Below are 16,703 nucleotides of genomic sequence, written 5' to 3'. Positions count from 1 at the left end.
ATTTTTTTTTTTTTTTTTTTTTTTACTGAAGGATGGTAAAATCAGGTAAGAAAAATAATAGCCCATAATAATAAAATTTCATATGTACTAATATAAGGTTAAATATAAAGTACTAGGGGAGCCATAGAACACCACCTACCTCAATGTAGGGGTTTAGGTGTTCAAAGATAGCATTTCTGAAATTTGAAGAATGAAGGAGGTCTGGCCAAGGAAAGAGGAGAGAATAATGGGAGTGTAATCTAGAAAAGGGCAGCAGTAAATCTAGGTGTCAATAGAATGGCAAAGCTCAGGGTAGCTGTAAAGGGTAAAAGACCATAAACTGTAAAGGGTAAAAGAGGTCTTGTTTGCAAACTTGGGAACAGATTTCTTTGCAACTTTCAGGATGCCAGTTTAAGTGGTGGCTAGAGACTAAAAAGCATTTGGGCTTAGGATTCCTGAGCACAAATTTCATGGCTGTATAAGCCTGTCTATAGAGGAGGAATAAAGTTTCTGCTGAGATTTCTTTCTAGATTGGTTTTACTAGATATATTTCTTTCTCACAATCTTGTAGCCAGGAGCATAGAATCTATTACGTAGCAAAATGGGAATTTTCCAAGATTCTTTGTGTTGTGACAGATTGAAGGAATTTATGAAAGTGTTTCTATATGTCCCAAAGATCTAGGTATTTTGCCAGGGACTTTTGTAAACAAAGAAATGAAGACCAGGTAGTATGAAGCAATAGAAAGATAGCTATAATTTGTCTATTTGATTTTAGGAAGAATGTTCATGGAGTACCATGCCAATGACCTTCAAGGTGGAGGAGCTGAGTGTCCTAAACACTATTCCTGTGATCTGGAGCATGTGTCCTGCCAAACAGAAAGAAATGAAGATGAAATAGCAGCCAGAGTATCACAAGTGAGGATGTATCTTGGTGGCCCACATTTTGGCATTTTATAATATAAACCAAACATTTTTTAATTGTTCAAATAAACATAGTTCAAGAAAGGCCAAATTAGTTACTTTGATCATCTGAGCAGTTATAAATAACTTATAAACATTTTGATCAATTTTTGTTATTTACAGAAAGCCGAAAACTTTTAATTAGTGCATCTCATAATACTTCATTGAAAATGATGCATAGCCCCCAAAGCAATGTATCATTTAAATTACTTATGAGTAAAGCCATTCACCTCTCTCAGCTTTGTGTTTGAGTATAAAATAGCCTTTTTCTTAGGATAATTTGTACATATGTTTGTGTATTAGTTTTCAAAATAGAATATGAAGGGAAGGAACAAATAATCCTAAGTTCTCCACCCCTTGGTGACTAGGTGTTTGCAAAAACATTGAGGTATATTAGAGTGATGGTCATGAACATCTGTCAGGCTCAAATCTCAGCTCTGCAAAGTTGAGCAGGTTACCTAAACTCTCTGAGAACCTTAGTATTAGTTTGCCTATGAGATAGGCAGTTTTTAAAAAATTTAAATAGAATATATTGGTACATTCTAGGTAGATAGTACAGTTACATTCATTACTGGGATCTTGTACCTTTACATGCCAGGTCTTGGTTCTCATTTTTTCCCCTTGTCCCCACCCTCCCTTCACCCCCTCCTCCCCTCCCCACCTTCAAACACTTTAATTCCACTTTTACATTTTCTCATATATTTTCCTTTTCCTTTGTTCCCCTTTCCCTATCCTTCTCACTGTCCCTACACCTTTGGTCCTTTTCTTCCTCTTTCACATTGCTAATTGTCACATTGCTAATAGGATCTTGAGTGCTATTTTAGCTTTTCACACCGGAGAAACTATTCGGTATTTGTATATGTGTGACTTATTTATTTCACTTAGGAGTATATCCTCAAAATGTACCCATTTACCTATAATGATATAGGCAGTTTAATAGTACTTTCATCATATGATTGTGTTGAAAATTGACCAATTTATACTAGCACTAGAAACATAATAAAGGCTCAATAAGTGATTAAAATTATTATTCATATATCCTAGAATAACGGGGCTATGTTTTTTAGTTCTCTGTGATTTTATAAAAGTTATGGATGCTTCCTGAGGAATAGATATAAATAGGCAAAAAATTCTGTATATACTTTCAGAAATCTTTCAGCTTCTTGAGAGGCTTTTTCATTTCAGGTGGTCTGACTTTCTGACCAGATTCTGTATTTTATTTCATGGTAAATCCTTTCCTTGGCATATTTACAACTCAAGACTGAAGTTCCTATTGAAAATGCCTGTACCATGCCTAGTAAATCACTCCTTATAGAAACTTATCTGCTTTTTAAAAATAATTTTATTGGTACATTTTAGACATACATAATGATAGCATTTATCATATGAAATTTATATCTGTAACTGATATATATTGATTCTTTTTTCCTCTTCCCTTCCTTTCCTTTCAACCCTTCTTCCCCTCCTTATTTACATAAAGCTTTGTTTCCATGTTTTTATTCTATTCTATTTTTTCCTTTTTCCTTCCTTTTACCCTCCTCCCTCCTAGTTCCTCTTCCCACTTGAACATTTTCTTCTCATTTCATAATATCTGTTATACATTTTGGATCTTATTTACACTTTTAGTTTCTCATACTAGAGAAACCATGTGATATTTGAACACGTGTATCCACTTTATTTCACTTAAGAGTATAGTCTCAAGGGGCATTCATTTACCTAGAAATGTCTTAAGCTTGTCCTTCTTTTTACAAAGTAGCACTGTATTAAAAAAAAAAAATCTAGGGCTGGGGATTTAGCTCAGTGGCACTGTGCCTGTTTCACATGCACAAGGTCCTGAGTTTGATCCCTGGTACAAAAAAAAAAAAAAATCCATATTTTCTTTATCCAGTCACCAGCTGAGGGTCATTGAGCTGTTTCCAAGATTTAGTTATTACAAACTGTGCTGCTGCAAACATGGATTTACATATATCACTATGGTAATATATTTTAATTTTTTTGTCTTCCATATTTGAGATTTTATTGGTTGTGTTGAGGATCAGAACAGACATTTCACTTTGTACATAATTCTTAACATACATACTGAAAATCTAAAAAAAAAAAAAAAAAACAAACAAAAAAACCAAACCATGTATTGTTTCTTTTTCCGTTATTCCAGTGACTTTCCAGCTTCAAATGTGCAGGCAAATTTTCTGTAAGAAGATTAACTACCAGTATCTTTGAATGTTGATAAAATGATACTTAAATCCCACTGATTCACAATTTCATATCATATATACTACATAGGTAATTTTTTAATCTTTTATAGCACATTAACAAAATCAGGCAAACTGGACTACCACAGCAAAAAAGGTGATACAAGTTGGGTGTGGTGGCGCATGCCTGTAATCCCAGCACTCCGGAGGCTGGGGCAGGAGGATCACTGGAAGTTTGAGACCAGCCTGGGCTACATAGTGAATTCCAGTTCAGTCTCAACTACATAGTGAGACCCTGTCTCAAAAAACAAACAAACAAACAAAAAGCAAAAAACAAACAAACTGGTGTTATAGAATGAACATGATTCTGACAGGACAACAATTAGGAAGTAGTTTTCTTTAGGAAACAATTCTACTAAAAACAACATGGGAATAGAAGTCATTTAAAATATCCAAGACATATTAAATGCATGACTTTAGCTCCAAATTGCCACTTAGTATGCTTTAAACTACAGGATATAAAACTAACTCTCATCTATGGAATGTTAAACTGACAGCCATGACAGTCAAAGCCTGCCATAATTCAATATCCCACTATTTTTGTGTTATACCAAAAAATGAACAACCAGCAAATGATTTTACCTCTAAAAAAAGTCATTTACACTTTAAAAATGTAGTAAGGTAGGATTTACTTCTTTAAAAAACATTTCTAGAGCTACTAAAAAACTTGCATTTACAAAATAGTTGGTAAAAATGTTCCTCTGGATTGTACAGGAAGGGAGACAGGGACTACTGCTAAGACATGGAGTGTGATTGATCATACTTGGTTTCTTTCTCCTCAGCTTCTTCAGAGGCTGCACTCTCCTCATTTTTAATTTCTCCATTTTCTGAGGATCAGTAGTCTTCCTTAGTTTCTTGATCAGCTACTTTGGCCCTTTGCTTCCTTTTTCCCTTTTTCTTGAAAGTTCTTGTCCAAAGTTTTATTATTTCCCACTGTCTTTTTTGGCTTTGCTTCCACGTTTTCAGAAGCAGATTTAGCCAACAACCTTGTTGCTCTCCTCTTGGGCTCCTCCTTCCCTGCCCCTTCAGCTGAGCTGATCTTCCTCTTGGGTGTCTAGGTAGTGTCAGGGAGCCTTGCGAAGCTATGCTGCTCCACTGCTGCCGCTCCCCCACTGCTGGAGCTGCCTGATGCTCTTAATTCTTTTGAAACCATACCAAGAATGGAAATAGCTGGGTCAAATGGATCCTCTAGTTTTTTTGTTTTGTTTTGTTTTTGAGGAACCTCCACACTGATTTCCACAATGGATGCACCATTTCACATATCCACCAGCAGTGGAGAAGGGTTCCCTTTCCCCTTTTCCAGCATTTGTTATTGGGTGATTTCTTGATACCAGCCATTTTTTTTCTTTTTCTGGAGTGAGATGGAATCTCTATGTTTTTTTCATTTGTATCTCTCGAATGTCCAGTGATGTTGAACATTGTTCATGTATTTGTTTGCCATCTCTGCTTCCTCATCTGAAAGTATCTATGCATTTCAGATGCGCATTTTTTAGATTAGGTCTTTACATTTTGGGGGCCTGATTTTTTTGAGTTTTTTATATATTCTATATATTAATCCTTTGTCTGAGGCAAAAAAAAATTCCTGCTTTGTAGGTTGTCTCTTCATTCTGTTGGTGGTTTCTTTTACTGTGTGAAAGCTTTCTAATAAGCTGAGATACCAGTTGTTGATTCTATCTGATAGTTCCTGTGTGATTGGCATTTTGTTCATAAAGTCTTTGCCTGCGTTTATATCTTCAAGAGTTCTACTTATTTTATCTTCCAGAAGATTTAGTGTTTCTGGTTTAATATTTAGATCTTTAATCATTTCAATTTCAGTTTAGTGCATGTGAGAGATGTAGATCTAGTTTTGATCTTTGGCATGTGGAAAGCCAGTTTTTCCAGCACCATTTATTAAAAAGGCTATCTTTCTTCCAGTAAAGATGTTTGGTTCCTATGTCAATGATCAGGTGGCAGAGTATGTTTGGAGTTGTTTCTGCATCTTCTAATCTGTTCTATTGATCCTCAGGTCTGTTTTTGTTTTTTTCCTGAACACCATGTGGTTTTTATCACAGTAGCTTTGCAGTGTAATTTCAAGTTAGGGATTGTGATGCCCCCTGCTTTGCCTTTGTTCTCCAGAATTGATTTTGCTATTTTAGGTCTATTCTGGTTCCAAATGAATTTTAGGATTGTTTTCTCTAATTCTGTGAGATATGATATTTATATTTTTAATTGAGATTGCATTAAATCTGTATAACAATTTTGGAAGTATGGCCATTTTCACTACATTGGTTCTTCCAACCCAAGAACAAGGGATATCTTTCCAGTTTTTGATATTTGCTTTAATCTCCTTTTTCAGAGTACTATAGTTTTCAGTGCAAAGGTCTTTTACTTCCTTCATTAGATTGATTGTGAGGTATTTATTTTTTGGGGGATGCTATTATAAAAGATATTGTTTCCCTAGTTTCTCTCTCATTGAGTTTGTTTTTTGTGTATAGGAAGGCTGTTGATTTTTGAGTGTAGACTTTGTATCCAGCTATGCCACTGAATTTGGTTATTAAATCTAGAAAATTTTTGGTGGAATTTTTGGGGTCTTCTATGTAGAGTATTAAGTCATCCACAAGTGATATTCCTTTTATTTTGTCCTCTTGTCTAATTGTTCTGGATAATGTTTCCAGAACTGTATTGAGTAAGAGCGGTGACAGTGGGCATCCTTGTCTTGTTCCTGAATTTTGAGTGAAAACTTTCAATTTTATTTTCTGCTTAGTATGATATTGGCTGTTGGTTTGTCATAGGTGGCTCTATCAGATTGAGATAAAGACCATACATTCCAATTTTCTGTAGTTTTCTTTTTTTATCATGAATGGGTGGTGGAATTTATCAAATGCTTGTTCTGCATCTATTGAGATGATCATATGGTTTTTGTCCTTGGCTCTCTTACTGTGGTGTATTACATTTATAGATTTGCATATATTGAACCATTCCTGCATCTTTGGGGTAAATCCTATTTGGTTATGATGTATAATCTTGATGGCTTGCTGCATTATTTACCAGTATCTTATTGAGGATTTTTGCATGAATTTGGAAGTATTGCTTTCCTTTCAATTTCATTAGGGAAAGTGGGAAGGGTAGGGGAAAGGTAATAAAGGAAAAGAAAAAAAGTATGAGAAAATGAAAAAATGGAAATAAAGTGTCTGTAAATGGGGATGGGAGGAGGGGGTGAAGGGAGGGCAGGTACAAGGGGAAAAAATGAGAACCAAGGCCTGTCATGTAAAGGTACAAGATCCCAATGATGAATGTAATTGTACTGTATATCTAAAATGTACCAATAATTTCAGCGAGAGAAAAAAACGAATTAGAGAAGTGCAGCATTAGGCTTCTAATTTTCTTGTAGAACTCATCAGTGAACTTATGAAAAAGTTAGGGCCTGAACTTTTCTTTATTGGTAGGTTTTTAATTACATTGTCAATTTCATTGACTGATATTGGTTTATTTAGGAGTTTTATATGTTTTTGATTCAGCTTTAGTAATTCATATATATCTAGGAATGTGTCCTTTTCTTCCATGTTTTCCAGCTTATTAAAGTACAGGTTCTTGAAGTCTGATGATCTGGATTTCTCCAGGATCTTTTGTGATTTCACCTTTTACACTCCTAAGTGCCTGAATTAAGTCTTTTATTCTCTTTTTTTTTTAAAATAAGTTTGAATAAGAGTTTGTCAATTTTTGTTTAATCTTTCAAAGAACCAACTCTGATCCATCAATTCTTTTCTTGGTCTCCATTGCATTGATTTCTGCTCTGATGTTTATAATTTCCTCCTTTGTACAGGCTTTGGGTTTGACTTGCTCTTCTTCTAGAAGCTTGAAGTTTAACATTAGGTTGTTTATTTGAACTTGCCCTGTTTTTCTGTTATGAAAATTCACTACTATAAATGTCCCCTGTAGGACTGCTTTCATTGCATGCCATAAGTTCTGATATGTTTTTTTGGTATTATTGTTTAATTGTAAAAACTGTCTAGTTTCTTCTTTAATTTCATCTGTGATCCATTGGTTATTCAGGAGAGTGTTACTTAATTTCCATGTATTTATGAAGTTCTTCTGGTTTCTATAGCCGTTGATTTCCAATTTCATTGCACTGTTGATAATATGCATGGGATAATTTCATTTCTTTTTCATGTGCTTAAGCATGTCCTACAAGCTAGTATGTGGTCTGTTTTGGAGAACATCCTGTGTGCACCTGAGAAGAATGTGTATTCTGATGTGAGGTGGAACACTCTGTAGACATCTACTAAGTCCATTTGTACAAAATTTGCTTCAATTCCACTTCTTTGTTGACTTTTTTGTCTAGTTTATCTGTCTCTTTGTGATAGTGGGGTATTAAGGTCTTCCATTACAATTGTATTAGTGTTCATTTGACTTTTCATGTTTTTATATAGTTGGGGTGCTGGTATTTGGTGCATATATAGTTATTATTGTTTTATCTCCCTCTTGGATTATTCTCTTTACAAGGATGTAGTGACCTTCTTTGTCTCTCTCTCTCTCTCTCTCTCTCTCTCTCTCTCTCTTTCTCTCTCTCTCTCTTTGGTACTAGGAACCAAACTCAGGGCCTTGCTCTTTCCAGGCAGGCATTCTGCCACTAAGCTTAAGCTACATCCTTGGTCTCCTTCTTTGTCTTTCTTAATCAGTCTTGGCTTGAAATTCACTTTGCATGCAAATAGAATAGCTAGCTACCCCTGTATTTTTCAGAGTTCCTGTTGCATGTAGTATTGTTTTCCATCCTTTGATTTTCAGTCTATGAATTTCTTTTTGAATTAAATGTGTTTCTTTTATGCAGTCTATTGTTGGATCTTGCTTCTTGATCCATTCTGCCAGTCTATTTCTTTTAATTTGTGAGTTGAGATCATTTACATTGATGGTTATAACTGGATGTATTTACTTATCCTTGTCATGTTATTTTCCTGTTTTTTGTTACCCCCCCCAATTTAATTACTTGCCTAGTCTGATGAATTGATTCTGTTGGGCTTCATTGAGTTGTATTCCCCATTATCTCTTTCTAGAATGTCCTTCAGAATATTTTAGAGTTCTGGTTTGGTGGTCATGAGTTTCTTCAAGTATTCTTTGTCTTTGAAGTGTCTTACTTTTGAAAGATAGTTTTGTCAATCTGGGTTGGAGTTTGTTTTCTGTTAGGACCTGAAATACTTCACTCTAATCTCTCCTTGACTTCAGGATTTTTGCTGAGAAGTCTGCTGTGATTCTGATAGGGATTCCTTTATAAGTGATTTGTTTCTTTTTCTCTAACAGTTTTTAATATTCTCTTCTTATGCTGAATTTCTGAAATCTTAACTACTATATATGCCTTGGGGTAGATTTTTTTGATCATGGCAATTGGAATTTGATATGTTTCACTTATCTGTATGCCAAATTCTTGTTCATTGCTTGGGAAGTTTTCTGCCATTACTTTTGTGAACAGATTTTTAAATGTTATTTGCACTATCTCTTGTTTCTTCACTTTGATCATTCTTATGTTATTCTTCTTTGTATTATCTAGCAGCTGTTGGATTGATTTTTTTTTATGCTTACTTGCTACTTTTAAGAAATCTTTCTTTTCATGATTGCTAACAGCAATCCTGTCTTCTATATCTAATATTCTGTCCTCACATTGTTTCACTCTGCTGTGTATACTTTTAATGAAATTTTAAATCTCTTGGATATCTGATTTAATCTGTTCCATGGATTTTTTTTTTTCTTTCCTATGTTGGGCATTCATGGTTTCCATCATTTTCCTAAGCTTCTCTATTTAAAAAAAAAATCTGTATTTTCTCTAGATTCACTAGTCATGCCTTTTGTTATGGTCATCATCTCTAAAGTTATCTGAGATTAAGTCTGATTTGATTTTTTTAATAGAACATCATTCATCTGCTTTGTTATTTCTGCTATCACCACTCAAAAAGTCCAGATGTGTGACTTTTGATTTGTTCCACCTTATTGCTCAGTAGGTTTGCCTTTGGCAGGCTGAAAGTTTGATATTCTATCTTGCTTTTGTGTTTTTTCATTTTCTTTTTCTTTTTTTTTTCTTTTCTGTTTTTTAGTTTAATTCCTGTGTTGATGCTTGTGAATGTTGATGGTAGGTAACTTTATTGCTAGGATTGTGAGCTCTTCAGAAATGACTGTCTCTCAGAGATGCCTTCCTAGTGTGGCTGGTTTTTGGGTTTTGAGTCTGTTGCAAGATCCTACCTTTTCAATTTATTAGGGATGAGAAATTGTTGCCTGTTTGGCCTAGTCCTTGCTTCTTTGGCTGTGGCTTATAGTATTGTTTATGACCCTCAGGCAATCTCAGTCTTGACATATGAAGGAGAACAACTGATTAGACAAGATTGGGCATGTTCAGGGTGGTTTGGCCGTAGATGAGAACAACTGATTAGAACTGATTAGTTATATGATGTTGGCTAACATAGTACAGTCAGTAATTACAACAGCATCAAGCCCACCCTAGAAAATGACAAACTGACTGTTATTAATTTGCTACCTTTAACCATATGAACAGGATTTGTACTTATATACAAAATCTAAAACAAACTGTGTACAGTAAATGTCCTCTCAGTATGGTGAGTTTACCCTCAGAGGAGAAAATTTAAAAAAGGTTAGAAGAAAAATGGAGAAATAAAAGAAGAGAGAGGGATGAGAAGCAAGGCTGCAGGATAAAGAATGACTGTGCAAGATTTGGGAACTGGTGAAGAAGAAGGAAGAAGAAGAAGGAGGGAAAGAAAGAAGGAAGAAACAGAAGCAAGAACAGAACAAAATAGCAACAATAAGGAAAAACCCTAGAAACAACGTTCTCCCTGGTATAAAAGCAAGAACAGTCAACAAAAACAGAAAAAATAGAAAAAAAAAATAGGAAGCAAAGAAAGGCAGAGAAGCAGAAAAAAATATTCCACTTCAGAGCATATTTCTGCTGTCACTGATTGACAGAAAGGGCAGAAAGAGCCCAGATCCATGTTGATTGATCCCAGCAAGGCAGTAGTAGAATTGTGTTGGTAGATAATCCCAGCAACCTAGGAAAATTGGTAGACTAAAGTTTGGGCTGATTCTGGTATCTGGCTGTGAGGCTGGGACCTGAGAGTTTTCAGCCCACAACCCTCCAACTGCCTCCTGAAGGCTTGAACTCAGCTCTCTGATCTCCTGTCAGCTTGAAATTTGTTACTTCCTCTGACACTTGGAGGCACTAAATGGAACCAATCTGCAGCTTCTTTGAGTTCTGGCTTCTGGTTGACCCCTTTCTAAAATGACTCTTGGGCCAAGTGCCCTCTCCTGGGGTTACGGGTGTCTGAACTCATTAGCCACTGCAGTCTGCAGCATCTGGGGTTCCATTCCACTGGTGCATGACTCTGTGCATTGGGAGGCCTCTGGCATTGCCAGTAGTCACTGTGCCTCTGCAGATCCAAGTTGCCTCCCCACTTCCCTGAGAATTGTGGCTCAGGGAGAAAGTGCCACTTGCCTCCTCACTCTTCTGCTTTGTGGTCCCTCTCTTTACTCTCCTGTGGGCTCTAATTCATTTTTCAGATCTTTTCTGGATCTCTGGGACTTACTTCCCTCCTTCTCTTCCTCACCATTGCTATAGTCCAGTCTAGATTTCAAATATTGGAGAGGGTGTTTCTTTGCTGCTCACCATTCCACCATCATCTTGTATCACTCAGGAACCCATCTTTTTATCTTTTTAAAAAAATTACTAACATTGGCATTGACTTTGCTAAATCCAAAACTCAATAATGTTCAGTTAATCCCTATACATTTGTCCAAATTCTTTTCAATTCCTGTTTTATTTTTACCCTCATCATGCAGGATCTGTACTCAGTGGAGGAAATGAGGTAAGGGCAGAGGAAGCAGTCTGTGTATGTTCAGTCTGAGATGCTTCAAAGAAAAGCCAGAGTTATAGTTATGTTAATTCCTTAAGAATGATGCTATTGAGGAAAGGCCTTAGTTTACAGGTTGCTCCTCATCTTCAGCAAGAAAGAGAGGGGACATTTGCTTTGTTTTGTGGAGTTTCTGCTTCTGAGGAAAGGAGAGACGTTATGTTCCTGTAATCACATTCTCATCAGTGAATAATTGCAGAACTTTGAAGCATAGTCCAATTTTTCAAAAACACAAATTAAAATGGATTTACTGTTTTTCTCTCCTGACAGCTACTATATGTCATAATCTGTCAAATTCTTTCCCTTTAGACAAGGAACATGTGTTACCATGGAGAGGATAAAATAGGCTCCTTTTCTACATTCTCTTGCAAAGTTAATCTCTATCCCTACTTGGAGAGAATAATGACATTAAATTTGGCATCTATAGATGCCAATTTTAAAACATTTCATGTGCATTCAAAGTACTAATAAGAGTAAAAAAATCTAAGTGACATTATTATCATGATCTTAGCCAACACTGGTGGAGTACATACTATGTACCAGATATTGAGTGCAGTTTAACTTGCTTAGTCTTAAAAATCTGTTAGAGAGTAAGTGATCTTATTATTCATTGTTGAAGCTGCGCTTAGAGGAGTTAACTAATTTTCTTAAGTTTACTCAGTCAACAAACATCAGGACTATACTCAACTATGCCACTCTGTCTCCCTAGCTCCTACTATTAACCACTTCCAAAATAGTTGGGATCCTTCCACACTTAGCAATACACTCTGTGGACTCTAGGATAGTACATAAATAGTATTACCTCTCTTATCTTGATAACTATTCATTTACTGTTTCTTTGCTTGGCTCATTTTTCACTCTCCTATTCCTTTTCATAATTTCAGAGTCCTGTCTACTTGGAGGGAGGTGCATACTAGCAAGGATAGGTTTGATGAAACGAGAGTGGGAAATTGTATTTTATGAATTAAATGAGATCAATTTTAGAGGGCCAAGAAAAATTCTGGGAGGCCTAGAAAAGAGGGACCCATGGTCTTTTCAGACAAAAAGTTGCATGGTGCCACCTTAGTAATAAGTCAATACCACTGTTAAGTCATATATGAGGGAATGGGGCTGTGGACACTCACAAAGATCCTGCTCCTTGTCTTCATTGGTGAATTCTACAAATGTCTAAAGTAAGAATGAATCCCAATTCCTTTTAAATTATCCCCCCAAATGAAGAAGAGGTAATACCTTGATACCAAAGCCAGACAAGAACACTATGAGAAAGGATATTGTGTTTTTTCTATTTTGTCATTTTTTATATATGCATATTTTTAGTTTCTCATATAAGAGAAACCCATGATATTGAAGCTTGTGTGTCTGACTTATTTCACTTAACATTATGTTCTCAAGTTGCATTCATTTTGCTGCTAATGCCTTAAATTTATCTTTATGACAGAGTATACACCATTATGTATAAATACAATGTTTTTTTTATCCATTCATCTATTGATGGACATATGTGTTGTTTGCAAGGTTTAGCTATTATAAAATTGTGCTGCTATAAACAATGGCATGCATGTATCCATATAATACAATAAATCATTCTTTTGGAAAGATAATTGGAAGGGGGAGAGCTGGGTAAAATGGAATTTCTATTTTTATGTTTTGGATGAATCTCCACATTGATTCCCATAGTGGGTGTAGTAGTTCATATTCCCACCAACAATATACAAGATTTCCTTTCTTCTCCATATCCTCACCAGCATTTGTTATTATTTGAATTTTTAATGATAGTCTTTCTTTCTGAGGTAAGACTATATCTCAATGAGTTTTAATTTGCATTTCTCTAATTGCCAGTGAGGTTGAACGTTTTTTCAACTTCAGTATATTTATCTTTATACTGCTTTCTACTTTTGCTGAGAAGTGTCTGTTCATTTCAGTTGCCCATTTTTTGGATTGGGTCTTTTATTTTTGGATGCCTAAATTTTTTGAGTTCTTTATATATTCTGGATGTTAGTCCTCTGTTCAAGGAATAGCTGGGAAAAAATTTACTCATTCTGTAGATTGATTCTTCACTCTTGGTTGTGTCCTTTGCTGGGCAGATACTTTTAAATTTGATATTATGCCATTTGTTTATTCTCAGTATTATTATTGTGCCATGGGGGTTCTATTCAGAAAGTCCTCAAGAATTTGACCTATTTTATCTTCTAGCAGATTGTTTTCATTAGAACATTCAGATTTTTTATCTATTTTTATTATACTTTAGTACTTGTTGAGATATATGGATCTAGACTTAAATCTTATTCATGTAAATATCCAATTTTTCCAATACTATTTATTAATGAGGCTCTCTTTCCTCAAGTTTATGTCTTTGGCCTCTTTGTTAAATGTGCCTGAGGTTGTTCCTGCTTCTTTTATTCTGTTCCATTGAGTTACATGCCTGTTTTTGTTCCAGTAGCATGCTATTTAAATCATAGTAACTTTGTAGTATAACTTCAAATCTGGGATTGTGATGCCTTTTGCTTTGCTTTTGTTATCCATGGTTACTTGTAATATTCTGGGTCCTTTCTGTTTCAATATGAATTTTACGATTTTTTTTTCTCTAGATCTGTGCTAAATGTTATTGGTATTTTGACTGAGATTATGTTAAACCTGTACATCAGTTTTGGAAGTATAGCCATTCTGTTATATTGGTTCTGCCTATCCAGGAACAGTGGATATATTTCTATTTTCTGATGTCCTCCTCAATTTCCTTTTTCAGAGTGGTATGACTTTCACTGTAGAGGTCTTCACTTCCTCAACTAGGTCGATTCCTACAAATTTAATTTTTCTTGATGTTATTTTGAATGGTACTATTTTCTTAAATTCTCTCTCAATGAGCTCATAATTTGTGTGGAACATTATTGATTATTGTGCATTTATTTTTATCCTACTATATTGCTAAATTTGGTTATAAGTTCTAGGAGTGTTTTGGTGGAATTTTTTGTAAGAGGATCATATCATCTGTAAATAATGATAATTTGACTTTCTCTTTTCTTATACATACCCCTGCTCTTGCCTGAGTGCTCTAGCTAATGTTTCAATGATTATGTTGAACAGTGGTTGTAGTAGTGGACATCTTTGGCTTGTTTCTGATTTTAGAGAGAAAGCTTTTAATTTTTTCTTCATTTAATGTGATGTTGGAAATAGGTTGGTCATAAGTGGCTTTCATCATATTGAGATAAGGTCCTTCCATATCTATTTTTGTTTTTTTTTAGTTTCTTTCAAAGACTTTTTTCTGTGTTTATAGAGATAATCATGTGACTTTTTTTTCTTGCTTATGTTTATGTGATGAATTATTAATTCGCATATATTGAACTACTCTTGCATCCCTGGGATGAAGCTCATTTGGTCATAGTATATGATATTTTTGATCTGTTTCATTCTGTTTGCTAGTATATGGTTGAGAATTTTTGTATTTATATTTATTGGAGAGATTGGCCTGTAGTTCTTCTTTTTGGTTGGATCTTTGTTTGGTTTTAGATCAGTGTAGGGCTTGCTTCCAAGAATGATCTTGGGAGTACTCCTTCCTTCTTGATTTCAAGAGTTTGAGGAGTATTGGTGTTATATCCTCCCTGAAGTTCTTGTAGAATTTAACAGTGATTGCATTAGGTCCTGGGCTTTTCTTAATTGGAAGGTTTTTTGGTTACTGCTTCAGTTTCATTGCCCATTATTGGATTATTCAAGATTTTAGTCTTTGGGTTCAGTAATTCATATGTATCTAGAACTCTCTCCATTTCTTCTGAGTTCTCTAATGTTGTGGCATATGTGTTTGTGAAGTAGAGGCTAATAACTTTCTGGATTTCAGCGGTGTCCATTGTGATTTTATTTTTTTCATTTTTAATTGTATGATTTGTATCTTTCCTTTATTTTGGTAAGATTGGCTAAGGGTTTATCTACTTTGTTTATTCTTTCAGAGAACCAGTTCTTCATTTCATTGATTCATTTTATCTTTTGTTCAATCTCCATTTCATTGGTTTCTACTTTGATCTTTATAATTTTCTTTCTTGCATAAGCTCTGGGTTTGGATTGTTTCTGTTTTTCTAACACCTTAAGATGTATCATTAAGTTGTTTATTTAGACTTATTCTGTTTTTCTGATGTGGGAATTCACAGCTATAAACTTTGCTTATAAGACTGATTTCATTGTATCTCATAAGTTCTGGCATGTTGTACTGACATTATCATTTAATTCTAGGAGCTGTCATTTCTTCCTTATTTTCTACTGTGACCCATTAATTATTCAAGAGTGTATTCATTAATTTCCATACATTTGCATAGTTCCTGTGTTTTCTTTTGCTTTTGCTTTCTACTCTCATTGCACTGTGATCTGATAATAGTCACAGTAAAATTTGGATTATTTTTCATTTACTTAATCAGGCCTTATTAGCTAATATATAGTTTATTTTGGAGAAAATATTCTGTGCTGCTGAAAAGAATATGTATTCTGTTGTTGGGTGGGGTATTTTGTGGTTATCTATTAAGTCCATTTGTCAAAATCTTGGTTCAAGTTTGATATTTCTTTGTTAATATTTTATTTATTTGATATGTTTACTTGTGATAATGGGATATTGTGCTCCCCCACTATAGTTATATTGATGTTTATCTGATCGTGTATGTCCACTAGTGTTTGGGTGCAGCAACATTTGGTGCATATATGTTTATAATTGTTACCTTGTCCTCTTGAATAGTTCCATTAATCAACATGTAGTATCCCCCCCCTTTTTGTTTTACCATCTTTGGCTTTAAAATACACTTTGTTTGAGTATAAGATATCTATCTACTTCTGCTTGTTTTCAAGTTCCCATTGGATGGAATATTGTTTTCCGGTGATCTTTCTGCCTTGACCTTGAGCTTCTCAGGGATCACAGGAGATCTTTGCCTAGCTCTCACACTCTCCAATCTTGTCTTCTAAGCTGTCTGTTGGCCAGTCTCTGTGGTAGAGTAACACTTCAGTCCTGGAGTGAAACTCCCTGGGAGTCAGTCTCATCCTCAGTCAGGCCAGTCTTTTGGTTGTCACCTCTGCTACCTTGTACTGTGGGGCTCAAGAGGGACCAGTGTTAGTGATGGGAGTGCAGCAGAGGCTCTCTCCTGTCCCACAGGGCCCCAAAGGTGATGATGCAGCAGCAGGGAAGGGGTCTCTCCTCACTCATGGGGTCTGTGAAGTGCTGGTGTCATATATGTGGAAAAGAAGTAAGGTGTGGTGGCCCGTGGCCTCTTTCCTCTCACACTTTTATATTTTCTCACTATTGAGTCTCAGTTGTCTCATCTATTAAATGGAAAAATTAGATTTTTAAGTTTTCTTCCTCTAATATCCTACAGCATCTGTGGTGGGACTATTCTGGGAAGAAGATCAAAGGATTTTGCTAATGGAGTGCTGCATTTTGAGTAGGAAATGAGTTTCTGAAAAAGCATGCATACAGAAAACTATTTTAAACATGCAAAAAGTGGTTTTTGATGGAATTTTTTTATCCAAAAAGGATATTGGATTTATGAAACACAAGAGGAAAGGGAGAGGACTTCTCTATTTGAGAAGGCTTGGGCATCTGATGACATCTGGAAGATGAAGACAGATATGGGCTTAGCTTATTCTAAGGAAGATTCAGTTT

At 35.2% G+C, this 16,703-nt stretch overlaps 1 pseudogene; it reads right to left on the bottom strand.

Annotated features, from left to right (window-relative positions):
* Positions 1-3,926: 3,926 nt before the first annotated feature.
* Positions 3,927-15,801, bottom strand: LOC104866931 (annotated as a pseudogene).
* Between the last annotated feature and the right edge of the window lie 902 nt (positions 15,802-16,703).

This window comes from Fukomys damarensis, unplaced genomic scaffold, assembly GCF_012274545.1.
Source record: "Fukomys damarensis isolate Sample0158 unplaced genomic scaffold, DMR_v1.0_HiC HiC_scaffold_14, whole genome shotgun sequence".
Classification (NCBI taxonomy): domain Eukaryota; kingdom Metazoa; phylum Chordata; class Mammalia; order Rodentia; family Bathyergidae; genus Fukomys; species Fukomys damarensis.
Note: the sequence above shows the minus strand (reverse complement) of the source record. Positions and strands in the feature narration are given on the sequence as shown.